The sequence below is a fragment of the Dermacentor andersoni genome, chromosome 7 (assembly GCF_023375885.2).
Source record: "Dermacentor andersoni chromosome 7, qqDerAnde1_hic_scaffold, whole genome shotgun sequence".
In the NCBI taxonomy this organism is placed as follows: domain Eukaryota; kingdom Metazoa; phylum Arthropoda; class Arachnida; order Ixodida; family Ixodidae; genus Dermacentor; species Dermacentor andersoni.
Genome location: NC_092820.1, coordinates 47,608,000 through 47,622,893, shown reverse-complemented (window position 1 = coordinate 47,622,893; position 14,894 = coordinate 47,608,000).

Below are 14,894 nucleotides of genomic sequence, written 5' to 3'. Positions count from 1 at the left end.
TCAAGAAACGCCAATGTATGAAAGCCTCTAATCCTACAGCTAGAATAGAACTGGCAGAACTTTCTAAGTTAATGAACAAGCGTAAGACAGCGTACATCAGGAACTATAATATGGATAGAATTGAACAGGCTCTCAGGAATGGAGGAAGCCTAAAAACAGTGAAGAAGAAACTACGAATAGGCAAGAATCAGATGTGTGCGTTAAGAGACAAAGCCGGCAATATCGTTACTAATATGGATGAGATAGTTCAAGTGGCTGAGGAGTTCTATAGAGATTTATACAGTACCAGTGGCACCCACGACGATAGTGGAAGAGAGAATAACCTAGAGGAATTCGAAATCCCACAGGTAACGCCATAAGAAGTAAAGAAAGCCTTAGGAGCTATGCAAAGGGGGAAGGCAGCTGGGGAGGATCAGGTAACAGCAGATTTGTTGAAGGATGGTGGTCAGATTGTTCTAGAGAAACTGGCCACCCTGTATACGCAATGCCTCATAACCTCGAGCGTACCGGAATCTTGGAAGAACGCTAACATAATCCTAATCCATAAGAAAGGGGACGCCAAAGACTTGAAAAATTATAAACCGATCAGCTTACTGTCTGTTGCCTACAAAGTATTTACTAAGGTAATCGCAAATAGAATCAGGAACACCTTAGACTTCTGTCAACCAAAGGACCAGGCAGGATTCCGTAAAGGCTACTCAACAATAGACCATATTCACACTATCAATCAAGTGATAGAGAAATGTGCAGAATATAACCACCGCTTGTATATAGCTTTCATTGATTACGAGAAAGCGTTTGATTCAGTCGAAACCTCAGCAGTCATGGAGGCATTGCGGAATCAGGGTGTAGATGAGCCATATGTAAAAATACTGGAAGATATCTATAGCGGCTCCACAGCCACCGTAGTCCTCCACAAAGAAAGCAACAAAATCCCTATAAAGATAGGCGTCAGACAGGGAGATACGATATCTCCAATGCTATTCACAGCATGTTTACAGGAGGTATTCAGAGGCCTGGAGTGGGAAGAATTGGGGATAAAAGTTGATGGAGAATACCTTAGCAACTTGCGATTCGCTGATGATATTGCCTTGCTTAGTAACTCAGGAGACCAATTGCAATGCATGCTCACTGACCTCGAGAGGCAAAGCAGAAGGGTGGGTCTGAAAATTAATCTGCAGAAAACTAAAGTACTGTTTAACAGTCTCGGAAGAGAACAGCAGTTTACGATAGGTAGCGAAACACTGGAAGTGTTAAGGGAATACATCTACTTAGGGCAGGTAGTGACCACGGATCCGGATCATGAGACTGAAATAACCAGAAGAATAAGAATGGGTTGGGGTGCGTTTGGCAGGCATTCTCAAATCATGAACAGTAGGTTGCCACTATCCCTCAAAAGGAAAGTGTACAACAGCTGTGTGTTACCAGTACTCACATATGGGGCAGAAACCTGGAGGCTTACGAAAAGGGTTCTGCTGAAATTGAGGACGACGCAACGAGCTATGGAAAGAAGAATGATGGGTGTAACGTTAAGGGATAAGAAAAGAGCAGATTGGGTGAGGCAACAAACGCGGGTAAACGACATCTTAGTTGAAATCAAGAAAAAGAAATGGGCATGGGCCGGACATGTAATGAGGAGGGAAGATAACCGATGGTCACTAAGAGCTACGGACTGGATTCCAAGGGAAGGGAAGCGTAGCAGGGGGCGGCAGAAAGTTAGGTGGGCAGATGACATTGAGACGTTTGCAGGGACAACATGGCCACAATTAGTACATGACCGGGGTAGTTGGAGAAGTATGGGAGAGGCCTTTGCCCTGCAGTGGGCGTAACTAGGCTGATGATGATGATGATGAACCACAATGACGCGGCACTGAAAGCGCAAAGCATCCGAAATGAGAGAGGAAACTGAAAGGCCTTGCGGAACACCCAGTGGCAACTTCCAGCTCGCCACTCTTGCTGCAGATGGAGTGGCTAAAGAACAATGGAAGAGCGCGCGGCGTCTGGCTCTGCGCAACATGATTCACGGGTCGAGAACTACAAAAGCGCAATGCGCGCGACACGCAAGACGCGCACACCAAGGCGCCACACCACGGCGCGTCAGCCTCTTTAGCGGCTTGTACAATATTCAACAACCCATCAAGGCGACCCAACCTTGCGCAAGGTGGCGATACCGTCGTCACATCATGTGACAAAGGCGGCCACGTGATTCGTGATGCCGGGCAGCATGCCGCACGGACGGGCGAGCCGGGCATAATTGCGTCACCTTACTCGCATTTAGCTGTGGTGTGTTTGCGGCTGTTCTGAATGTGCTGCCGCTGCCCTTTGTCATGTAAGTGTTGCAGTGTTTTTCTGTCAAGAAAACGACATTCTGTGATTAGTTTGGTTGTGCGATCTGTTTGTGTGGTTTTAATTTGGAAATCGGTAGTGTTTTCATTTGGCATGGGACCAAGGCGGCCACGTTATTCATGAAGCCGGTCATAGTTGCGTTGTACCACTCGCATGGCGCTGTGGTCTGGTTGCGGCTGTTCTGAATGTGCTGCCACTGCCCTTTGTCATGTAAGTGTTGCAGTGTTTTGCTGTCAAGGAAACGATATTCTGTAATTAGTTTGAGTGGTGCGATCTGTTTGAGTCGGGCATAATAGCGTTATCGCACTCGCATTGCGCTGTGGTATGTTTGCGGCTGTTCTGAATGTGCTGCCGCTGCCCTCTGTCATGTGAGTGTTGCAGTGTTTTGCCGTCAAGAAAACGACATACTGTGATTAGTTTGGGTTGTGCGATCTGTTTGCGTGGTTTTCATTTGGAAATCAGTAGTGTTTTCAATTGGAGGGCGCCGAGTGGAGGGCACTAATCAGCTCTTCAAGTTCATTGTCATGTTATGTGACGCGCCTGTTCAATAACGCTGTAATTAAGGAGTTAAGGGCAGTATAAGGACGAAAGTTAGAGGGGCGAAATCGTGCTTGTGTGTCCCTAGAGTCGGGATCGGCCGCTATGCGTGATCCTAACAAGGAAGTCGCATTTTGCAGAATGCCAAGAAAGGCAGCAAAATTGCTGTCTCTGCGCACCTTGCCGATCTCCGCAATACAGCCGTCATCATGGCATTTTAGTCTCCCGTTTAGCAATAGTGTTGCAGACAAGATAACTTGTACAAACGGGCTTTTTTTAATGATTCAGTACTAGTACGGTATCGCAAGAGCTAAGGTCAAGTGCCCGCCCTATTCCCTCGCGCTTCAGTGCACTGACAGAATTTTGCGTGCACCATATATACAGTGCTTTTATCGTTTGCGCTTCAGGTTCTCGATTGTGTTTTCGCTCCCTTTATCCACGTGATGGGTATTTCATGGTCTTACGGGGAACTTCTGTCCAATATATGAAACGGCCAAATTGAATTTTATTTGACGCCTCAAATGGTAGTAATATAGTGAGCCCCTTTTAGCTTTGTGCTTGTTATCAATTTTTCTACTCGGCGAATGGATACAGCAGGTACGCTGCATAACTCGCTTGTGGATACTGCGTACGTGAGTCGGGTATGCCCTTGGTATAATATAACTTGTATGCTCCAGATAGCACGATTATCTGCAGTTTGGGACATGTGTCGCCCTGTACGCTGTGCGCCCTTCGCGCTTTACTTAGTCGGCCGCCTGCCGAGTTCGTGCGGGTGCCATGTGTGCGCATGGAGTTTGCGAAGAGCTCGCGCGGTTTTTTTTTTCGATTTGTGTTCTGTTCGCGCGCTTCGCACAACAGGGCATGCCGCAGTTCTTTGTCCTTGTGCAACACATTTTCCTAGCGTACGTCTGTGCATTATTTCCTAGCGTACGTCTGTGTATGTGCATAGGGGCACGACACCGCTGCTAGGATGGCCAGCTCACGCCCACTGTTTTTGCAGATTACCCTTACATGGTTCATCTGCTCCGAGGTGAGGGATTGCTGCCTGCTGAGCGCCGAGGATCGGCCACCCGTTTGGCCGATATTCCCAAACCCTATGCCAACTCTGGACACGATCAGCACATGCGTCTGGCAACACGGACCGTCAGTCACTTCACCTACCACTGAGCCCGCCACCGGCAGTGCCGGATATAAACACCGACCGTCGACGATGCTAGTCGGGCACGACACCGCTGCTAGGATGGCCAGCTCATGCCCACTGTTTTTCCAGATTACCCTTACATGGTTCATCTGCTTCGAGGTGAGGGATTGCTGCCTGCTGAGCGCCGAGGATCGGCCACCCGTTTGGCCCATATTCCCAAACCCGATGCCAACTCTGGACACGATCAGCACATGCGTCTGGCAACACGGACCGTCAGTCACTTCACCTACCACTGAGCCCGCCACCGGCGGTGCCGGATATAAACACCGACCGTCGACGATGCTAGTCGGGCACGACACCGCTGCTAGGATGGCCGGCTCACGCCCACTGTTTTTGCAGGTTAGTTATTTGAAGGGCGCTGCGTCTTTCAAGACCAGCAACTACTGCTTATTTGAGGTGTCGTACCCGACGGATCTCGTTGTTGTACTTAAACGAATGCTAGCGTTTTCGGGTGATGTGTTTTCCGCTCTACCTGTAATTTTGCTTGTACTTTCTGGGGATGTTGAGCCAAACCCGGGCCCGATGTCCAAGGCGGAGGCGGATTCCTTTGCTATTATATTGGAAACAATACGCAGACTAGAGGCAGCTGATGTCGCTACTACGGAAAAATACTTAAACTTGAGGAAGGGCAGGCTGCTTTAGTTGCTGAACTAAACTACGTCAAAAATGACCGTGCAGCTGCTTCAGAAACGGTGCATCGACTTCAAGAAGCAAATGCTACTTTGCGGGCCGATCTAAAGGCAGCCCACGACAGGCAGTCTGCCGCAGATGGCGAGGTCAAGCTGCTGAGTACGAAGCTTTCTGCAGTGGAGTCGAGGACTTCACTTGAATGCCCAGGTGGCCCGGACTCTGGCTCTCATTCATTGAATAAATTTTCTGAGCAGATTGAAAAAAAATTCTTCGAGGTGTGATGAAAACGAAAATAGAATGAGACGCTCAAACTTGCTGTTTTTTGGCATAGAGGATAATGCTCGAGAAGACTGGGCTCCATCGGAGCGGAAGATAATTTCTTTCTGCTCAGAGAAACTTGGTATCGCTGTAACGGGCGCCCAGTTTGACAGAGTGCATAGAATGGGTAAGTTCGCTGATGAAAAGCACAGACCTATCATTGCTAAGCTAACATATTTTAAAGATAAAGGACGCATCTTGTCTTCTGCGCACAGACTAAAAGGTTCTGGTTTCCACGTTCGAGAGGACTTTTCATTTTCTACACGACAAGCCGGAAAACAATTGATCGATCACGCGAAAACACTAAATAAACCATTCAAAATTTCATTTGACCGATTGCGCATCGATAACAAATCTTAAGCATATGATGCCACAAAGCGTTCAGTTGTGGAAATCAGCAGATAACTAGACTAAGACATATGTGAAGCGCCGCTAACTCATCGCATTGCTACATCGTTAACAATATCATTCACTAATATTAGAAGCCTGATGTCGAAACGCGAACTCGTCTCATCTTATCTTGAAGACTGCGACTGCACTATTCTTGCTCTCGCCGAAACCTGGCTTTCCCCCGAGTTAGCCCATCCTGAAATTCTTCCCGTTAAGCTAAACTACAATATTTATCGCTGCGATCGCTCCGATAGAAGAGGTGGTGGCGTCCTCCTCGCTATTAAATAGACTATCGCATCATACATTATTGACACATCTTCAGGTCTGGAGATCGTCTGGGCCGCATGCCGCTGCCGTTCTGCTAATGTTTTGATAGGCGTTTGTTACCGCCCTCCAAATTATAGTCATTGCTTCGTTGATGAACTGCGGAGCAGCATTGCTAAAGCCACCCAACTCTGTCCAACTGAGTTCACATACCTTATTGGCGACTTTAATCTTCCTCTCATTGATTGGCCAAACTTGTCGTCATCCTGCAGTTTTTCATCAGAATTCATTAGCCTAGCATTAGATTATACTCTGTTCCAGATCATTAAAGAACCTACCCGTGGCTCTAACCTCTAAGATCTTATACTAACTAACTCCCAGAAACTATAGAACAAGTAAAATGCTCGGATGGTTTGAGTGACCACAGATTACTGAATGTATCCATCAGCATCCCATTACCATTTACAGGTGTCTTAAGTAAGACAATTCGTGACTACAACAAGGGAAATTATGAAGTAATCATCATTGAGCTAGAATCATTTCTTGAACATCATTTTCTACCTTCGTTCCACACCAGGTCTGTTCATGATAACTGGGTCATGTTCAGAGATAAGTTATGCGCATTGGTTAAGCAGAACATTCCTTTAGTCAGAATAACTGAAGACAAAAACAAACCGTGGTTCACTAAGTCTCTTCATCTACTCAGAAACAAAAAGAAACGTTCATACAGAACTGCAAAACGAACTGGCACCCCGTGAGCTTGGGAAAGGTATCTTAACTGTTTAAGTTCTTACTGCTCCGCTCTCAATGTAGCCAAAAATAAGTATTTTTCCCAAGACCTTTGTTGACTACTCAAATCTAATCCCAGGAAGTTCTGGCAAATTTTATCTCCTGAACGCTATACTAACGACATCTCGTTACACAATAAAGAAAACAACATTCCTATTCCTAACAGCGAGTGCGCTCAAGTTTTTAATAAATTTTTCTCATCCGTATTCACAAAAGAAAGTATTACTAATTTGCCCATTGTTGCAGACCTAGATTACCGGTACATGGAACCTATTGACCTTACTATTGATGGTATTGTGCAGCTTATTAATAACTGGAAGGTTTTGTCTTCAGCAGGTATTGACAATATTAATTCTAAATTAGTAAAAAATACAGTATCAGTATCTAGCAAGTTTTTATTGCACATTTTTCATCAATCATTAATGACAGGTCAGATACCCCAAGATTGGAAAACAGCCAAAGTCATACTTATCTTCAAAGACGCTGACAAAAACTTAACTGAGAACTACCGACCGATATCACTAACGTGCATATGCTGTAAAATGATGGAACATATTATTGCATCTCATGTTTACCAAGATCTAGAATCGAACGACTTCTTTTTTCATAATCAACATGGTTTCAGGAGAGGTTTGTCGTGCGAAACGCAACTGCTTGAATTTACGACAGATTTACATTTTAACATGGACCTAAACCTTCAAACTGACAGCATCTTTCTGGATTTTTCTAAAGCTTTTGACCGCGTAGCTCATTGTCGCCTGTTTTTGAAGTTATCATCATTAAAACCTAATTCACTAACTCTATCCTGGCTTCGAAATTTTCTTTCTAACAGGCAGCAGTTTACTTTCGCTAACAGCTTCTCCTCGCCCCTTTCAGATGTTTCATCCGGTGTACCACAAGGAAGCGTTCTTGGTTCCTTACTCTTTCTGATATACATTAATGACATACCCAATAACTTATCATAATGCATGCGCATTTTCACTGACGACTGCATTATCTATCGTTCTATTAACTCCTCCGATGACCACCTGATCCTCCAAAATGATCTTAACCAAATTACTAATTGGTGTGACACCTGGCTAATGACTAAATTCATCAAAATGTAAAGTGATGTCCTTCACCAGCAAACGCACTAACTTGGACTATTCTTAGTGTATTAAAAATGTCGCATTATCTCGCACCTCATCATTTAAATATCTAGGCGTAAATCTTTCAACAAACCTCTCCTGGACTTCTCACATAACTACCATGTGTGCCATTGCTTCTCTATCACTGGGTTACCTGCGACGTGACCTTCGGAACTCACGTCCACTTATCCGCCAACTGGCATTTCAAACATTTGTTCGCCCTCGACTTGAGTTCGCCGCTCCAGTCTGGTCTCCCCACCAAAAGTACCTAATTACCATGCTGGAATCAATCCAAAATAGAGCCGCACGTTTCATTTCCCGAAATTATGACTACCGTTCTAGCGTAACTGAAATATAGATTCACCTTTCACTTCAGCTGCTAAGTAATCGTCGCGACAGATTATACAACCATCATAGCTTCACGCGCATCTATGGTAAAACAGAAGCATTTAACTCGTCTGCAATTCCATGTGCCATTCGGCTCTGGAACAACCTCCCCGACAACATAGTTGCGGAAACTGACCGTGAAAAATTCAAGCACTCATTGAACTCGCTTAACCCATGTTAACCATTACTATCACACTCACTGTTCCGTGTTATTTTTTTCTACCTTTTTCTTGCACTGTAATACGTTTGTTAGAAACTTATATTGTTCTTTTTATTGTATTCATATGCACCTTTATGTAGCTAATATGTTTCTCTGACTTTTAGGCTGTGCACTTGGCTGCTGATTTCATTTGTTATTGTTGTTAATAGATTGTATGTTACTGATTGTATGCCCCCCTTACTCAATCCCCATGTAGGGGCCTCGTAAGGTATTTTACAAATAAATAAATAAATACTGGTTTCACACGGGGCCCTTTTGACCTCGATCCAGTTCGTTACAAATCGAATTTTTCGGTCGTGATTGGCTCCTTTGCGCAAGCTGCGCGGGTGAAGGAATCGCATCGATAATTTCGATCCGGATCGGGCTTGATCGCGATCAAGAGTGGTTGTGTAACACCGGTATTACACATGCCTCCCCACATAGGGAACACTTTAAGTTCAATGCTACTGAATGAAGAGCAAGTGCATATATATGCCAGCGGTGGTATGTGGGCAAGTCTTTCTGGTGAAGCCAATGCTTGTGCATTGAAAACATTTCACCTACCAATGTAGTGCATCAATGTGTCTACTTCGACAAAATGGAGCCCCAGTGCAGATATCTGGGCTTACCTGTCCAAGGCAGCAAGTGCGGCTACACTGACACCACTGCCAGCATGAGCGGCTGTTCTATTTCCAGCGGGACTGCAGAATATTCAGTAGTGTGCTCTGACGCTGTTCATCGATGAAGGTCTGCCTGGACTCTGTGCCAAATATTTTTGGACGTGAAAGTGGGGGTCAACTGGTAAACATCAGTGGAACTGTGCCTGGACTCTGTGGTAAATAATTTTGGATGTGAAAATGTGGGCGAACTGGCTAAGAATTGGCTCCGGACTACATGTGTTAAACCTTTTTCTCGTTCAGAGTGCTTTTTTTACTTTAGTAGACTGGAGATGTGCGCAAAGTGTGACATGTCAGTGGGCTAATTAATGCATTTGCTGGTTTGCAAATTATTCTTTGCAACTTTGTTTTTGCCGGAGTGGTACAAATTTGCCTCTTGTACGGGGCTTTTTAGATAAACAAATTACTATTTGTTATGACCATTGCTTCCTTTGTTACACAAATGCAGCTTCCAGTGCTTTCCAGTTTATATTCATGTTTATGTAAACTTCTAATATGAGGCTTGCATATTCATTTCTCACGTTCTGGAGTGGCACCATGCAGCATTACTCAGTCTCATCGTTCACCGTACTACAGTAGTGCTTACTTGTTACACTGACTCCCCCGTTTAAGTACTCTGTACTAGTTTTACTTTATTGTTTTTTGTTGTGTAGTTCTTATTCTAGCCATTACCTTCTGTGATATAACCTAAAGGCAATATTTCCAATTTTGCATTGTTCCCAATGTTTGATTTCTGTCACAGGATTGTTGTATGATGGTATGCGGTGGTATTTCTTATTGTGCTGTTTTCAAGCTTCTAGCTGATTGGTAACATTGCTTGGAGGCAGTTACCATCCGATTCAAGATACAATCCGATGTTTTTCTGTTCATTTCTGTATGCGTACTTGGAATTTTGTTTATGTACTAGTGAATGCTCACTTTCGAGTTCATTACAAATCCTTTCTGCTATTTTTATCATTGTTGATTTACTTTTACTTCTATTTGCATTTCTCACACATTTTGCTTGAACCTTGCGTAAGCATTACATTTTAATAAAGTGTTTTTGCTTGGTCACAATGTTCTCATTTCATGCACTCTTGGCATGAATGGCTTGGTCAGGCCGCCTGCCAAGACATGACCATTTGTTCTTTGCAGGATGTCATTCCCATTTTGGTTGTAAGCATCGTAACTTACTAAAGCGGTATTGAGGATTCACTATTACTAACAGGTTCATTTTCATGTGACTTGGTAGAGGATGCGCTGGCCATGCGGGCAACAGTGCTTGGCACTGCGCCATGGCTCTTACACTCATCACCGACGCTTCTACTCATCCGGGCGCGATTGGAGATCGTTGTTGGAAACGCCCGTTCAGTTTCACCTCACGCGATTGGCCTAGGCCGTGCCGACGGGTGCGGCTGACGACGTCGGCGCGGCATAGGCCACTCGCGTGAGGCGAAACTGAACGTGCGTTTTGAACAACGATGTCCGATCGCGCCCCTGGCACCCGCGAAAATTCGCTTCAGATTATCGTAAACCTTTTAAGACCATTTCTAGACCAGCTTTTCGATAACGTCCTAAAAACGTTTAGAACTTGGTTACGAACGGTTTTGGCAAAGGGATTATTTGTGTCTTTCCCAATTCTACTTCTAGACCAGCTTTTCGAATACGTTTCGCAGACCTGTTGTAGATAGTCTCAAGAGAGTAATTAAGCCAGACATTAGCAGACATATACGACGTTTCCCCAACAAAGTTCTCTCATTCGTGTCTTCTTTAACCCGTTTTTATCGTCTTGGATAAACGCTACGAAAACGTTACGTATCTCTTTTGTGCTACCTGGGATAAACTGAGCTACACCGTGGAACGCGGCTCAGCAACGTCCTTCCGGTGTCACAGAAAGGTGGACGGGTTTAGCTCCATGGTGTAAACCTGGAAACTGTTTCCGCTACGGAACAGGAGTTTTTTTTTTTTTTTTGCTTCACTTGGTCAGTCACAACAAAGTTATAATTAATAAACCGTAGGCCATATTAGTTGCAAATTCAGGGTAATATCTTTATCTGCATAGTTTCCTGGCAGAAAACAGATAAATTGGGCACCATTTAACAAGTACTTCTGCCCAAGGGTCTGTGATGTATACAAGATTGAAAATCATTTCCATAGGGTGAGAATAGCGAAGGAAACTTGTGCTGTCGCTTGAAACACTGCCGTGCGATAACATTGGGGATTGCCATTATTATTTAGGCGTAGTAAGCACCCACACTGCACCCATAATATTGTTTAAGAGAACGTAATCCAGGATGGACATCTTAAACTGAGGACAATAATAATGACATTAGTAGGTTCTTACACAAACTAAATTAGAATTCCTTGTTTGGGGAAGTATAACATTTTCCAAATGTAGCTGCTATCACATGAATCCGTAATAACTTTAGGCCTTATGCATATACTATTTGTTTTAAATTAATCAAACTGTTAAGTTTTATGTGCCAAAAGTGCAATATTGTTACGTCGAAGCAACCGCAAGGATGGAGGAAGAGGACGAAGTCCGCTTGTCCTGGCAGTGGCACGGTGTCGGCGAAGGCGAAACTTCCCACCTTTTCCTGGATTCACCTATAACTAAACAGACCCCATCACAATAGTTTTCACGGATGTGTGGAGTAAAACAACGGTGTCCCCAAAGTATCAAGACGAACTGATCGCAGATACACAATCCGAGAATCTTCGCCGAAGTCGCCGTAACGCCGGTCTGGAACCAGAGGTGGCTTCCGACGGCAACAAACAGACACCGCCTTCTAGCGTTCCGTGGCAGCTATACGTCACGCCACGGACATTCGCCCAAAAAGCCGGCGAAGATGTGGACGAATGGCACAACTTTTATCTATGATTCCAGTGAAGTTTTTGCCTAAAATCGGAGGCTTTCACTAATAATGAAAGCTAGAAAAGGTGTACGGAAGAACGTGTGTACAGTTTACACTTTGATTTACAAGTACAGGCCTTTACTTCGCCTGATATTTTTCCCGTAAAAATAACGCTTTTGTGCCCAAAGCATTACAGCAACACAACACTGCCGTAAGCCCAGTACAGGTGATCGTGCGTGTAGTGCATTTACAGGAATTGTATTTGCACTATCATAGTAAACCTAAAAAAGAGACGCCCATATTTTTTCAGGGTGCGTACTGCTATAGGTCGTGCGAAATCGCTAATGATGTTTGGGAATCTCTTGCAATGACAACACCGCGATCTCATACAGACGTTTAGTACGACATCTTGTCCAATGTATGAGACATTGTTGAGTGTACGCGAAATATTAGTCTTCGAACCAATAATTCCGTGCAAAATCTTTCGTACATTTTTGTTTACATTTTGTAACTAGTGTTACCATGAACATATTTGCAATATATAAAAAGGAAATTTATTTTTGGTTCCGGCACCACTTTAATAGCCAACAAAGTACCAATTATTGCCAAATACTACACTTGGAACACCTAATACAAAAAATACTCATTATCTAGTTGCGCATGCTCGAACAATTTTTGATGATTTTCACTACTCTGTACATGTCTCCTGTCAATGAACATTCAATGAACACTGTATCCTGAATGAGCTTGATCATTATTATGGTAATATATTGAGCTTTAGGACTTTCTAGAAACATATCAGGACGTGTTTTATGTTTTAGCGGAGAAAACGAAGTAGTTGCATTGCCGTCTTGTTGAACCCGTCAAGATACATAGATATAATTGGGGTATCTCAGAGGCGTAAGATTTATTTGTGGGGCAATACCGCGTCTACCGAGTCTTTACGAACCATTTTTGAAGCTGCGGCGTATCCAAGCTATAAATTACTGGCCTTTGATGTCTGTAGGCCAGACCGCGGTCAGACCAGTGTGCCCAGAGATCTTCCGCAGGAGCCCGTGAGGTCAAGATAATTGAAAATAATTTGAAGAGGTTTAAAATAGTAAATTTGTGCTGTCGCTTGAAAGAATAAAATGCAGATTATGGACTAGTGAGATTATTTTTGTGTAGTGAGCATCTGTACAGTGCATATCATTTCGTTATAACGAAATAAAGGCATAATATTGCATACGAAACTAACGGCAATAATTTTGGTATAAGCCGATCTTGCTCAAACTTTCTGACCATTTCTCCATCTATAAAGTACGAAATTTCGTCAAATGTAGCTGTCGTCTGATGATTCTTTACAAGCATTTGTCCTTACGTATATACTATTGGCTCTAAATAATATAAAATCAGGGGTTTTATCGGCCAAAACCGCAAAACGATTATGAGAGACGCTGTAGGGGGGACCACCGGATTGATTTTCAACACCCGCGGTGCTTTAACGTGCGCCCAGTGCACCTTAATTTTGATATCGCCATCATCGAAATGCGGACCCTCCCGCCGAGATTTTAACCCACGCCACTCTGCTTAGCAGGGCAATTACAGGACCCCTACACCCCCACGGCTTTTACCTTGCTAACAGAATTGTAGTTTCCAAGCAATTTATTTAGCTCGGACTGTTCGTGCTGCTATTATAATGTATATTTTAGGCTTGTTTCTTCTCTTGCTTCAATACAATAATTGTTATTCAAACAGGGTGTGTATCTTTCTTTTTTTACTGTAAGTAGCATTGTTTCATTGGCCTCTTAATGTGACAGGCTAATCGACCACTGTAATGCACAAGACTGTAATTTCACCAGACTATATTGTTATAGATTCGGCAACAACATTCGAAACAACTAAATGTGTAAATCAAGGGCCGTATAACGTAAAATTATTCTGATATGTTTTATTACAATCTCAAGACGTCAAATTTGCGTAACCGCCGACGCAAGCATCGGGCGGTCACTCGCAGGGTTGTCTGAACAAACTACTGAAATGCTCCCTTCGGTAATAGTAGGTGACCTTTGTTTGCTTGAAAAACGAATAGCATTGCATGCACTGACCGGCTTGTCTTATCTAATTGGCTCACAAGAGGCGAGGAGCATGCTCCAGTGGAGAGGGATTCGATGGGGCCGAGCCACTGCACTGAAGATACATAACCGGATGAACCACCGGCACCACCTTACTAGGTGGTGCCGGCGTCGGCAATTGGTCCGCTTTCTCTTAGCTTGCGTTGGCTCGTCGACAATCGCGGCAGCAGGCAACGGAAGCTTAAGAATGACGCTAAAGGAGATCCCCAGCACAGAATAGTTGGGAGAACGAGGTCGTAAACGTGCTGAAAGTTCTCGGAAACTTCACACTGCCACGCAAAAAGTTTTATTCCGCGCAAATAAACCCATGCTCTCGGCAGGGGCGAGTATTCTGTGCAACGAACGACCAGTGGCAGCCATCTTTTATTCATTTCGAAACGGGGCAGCCTGCGGCAATTCACAAGAAAATGCAGTTTTGTTCGGCCTATTAGTGGATCTTTAACGCGTACGCGTCACTTTGACGCGGTAAGATTTTGCGGTTTTGTGACGTCACGTGAGATGCAGGTGAAGGGGGTGCAGCCGGAAAACGTTTGACCAATAGCCGAGGGCTAATGGCAAAAAGCGTCGAATCAGAAATAACTATTTTTGTTTTGTTTGGGGAAATTATGCATCACCAGTGTGTACACGTCATATCAGATGGGGAGCTAACGCGGTATTCGCGTCGTCGCGTGACAGACAGGTGAAGTGGGGGAGCCCAAACAAGTTTTTCACCCATCGTGGTGGGCTGATTGCAGAATTGGAATAGAAAAGTTTGGAATTGTTTTACGTTATAGCGCCACAAGTGTCGATTCTAAAGAAGACAAGCTCGACTGATCTGTATGTTCAAATGACTTTGTGATTCGATGTTCAACATGTTTAACTATTTTGTCTGATTAGCACTTTAATTGTTAGCCTATTTCACACCTTTCTTATATTGTATTCAACGCGCAATTACTATGATGCCCATCGGGTCTCCTTCCCCGTCCTGCAACGATGGTGACGTGCGTTTTATTCTTCCGAATTAGTGTTGGCCCACTCTCTTCGCTAAGGCACCCAATCGCTTGCCCACATCCTGACGCCCTTACCGGCAACAATAAGAATA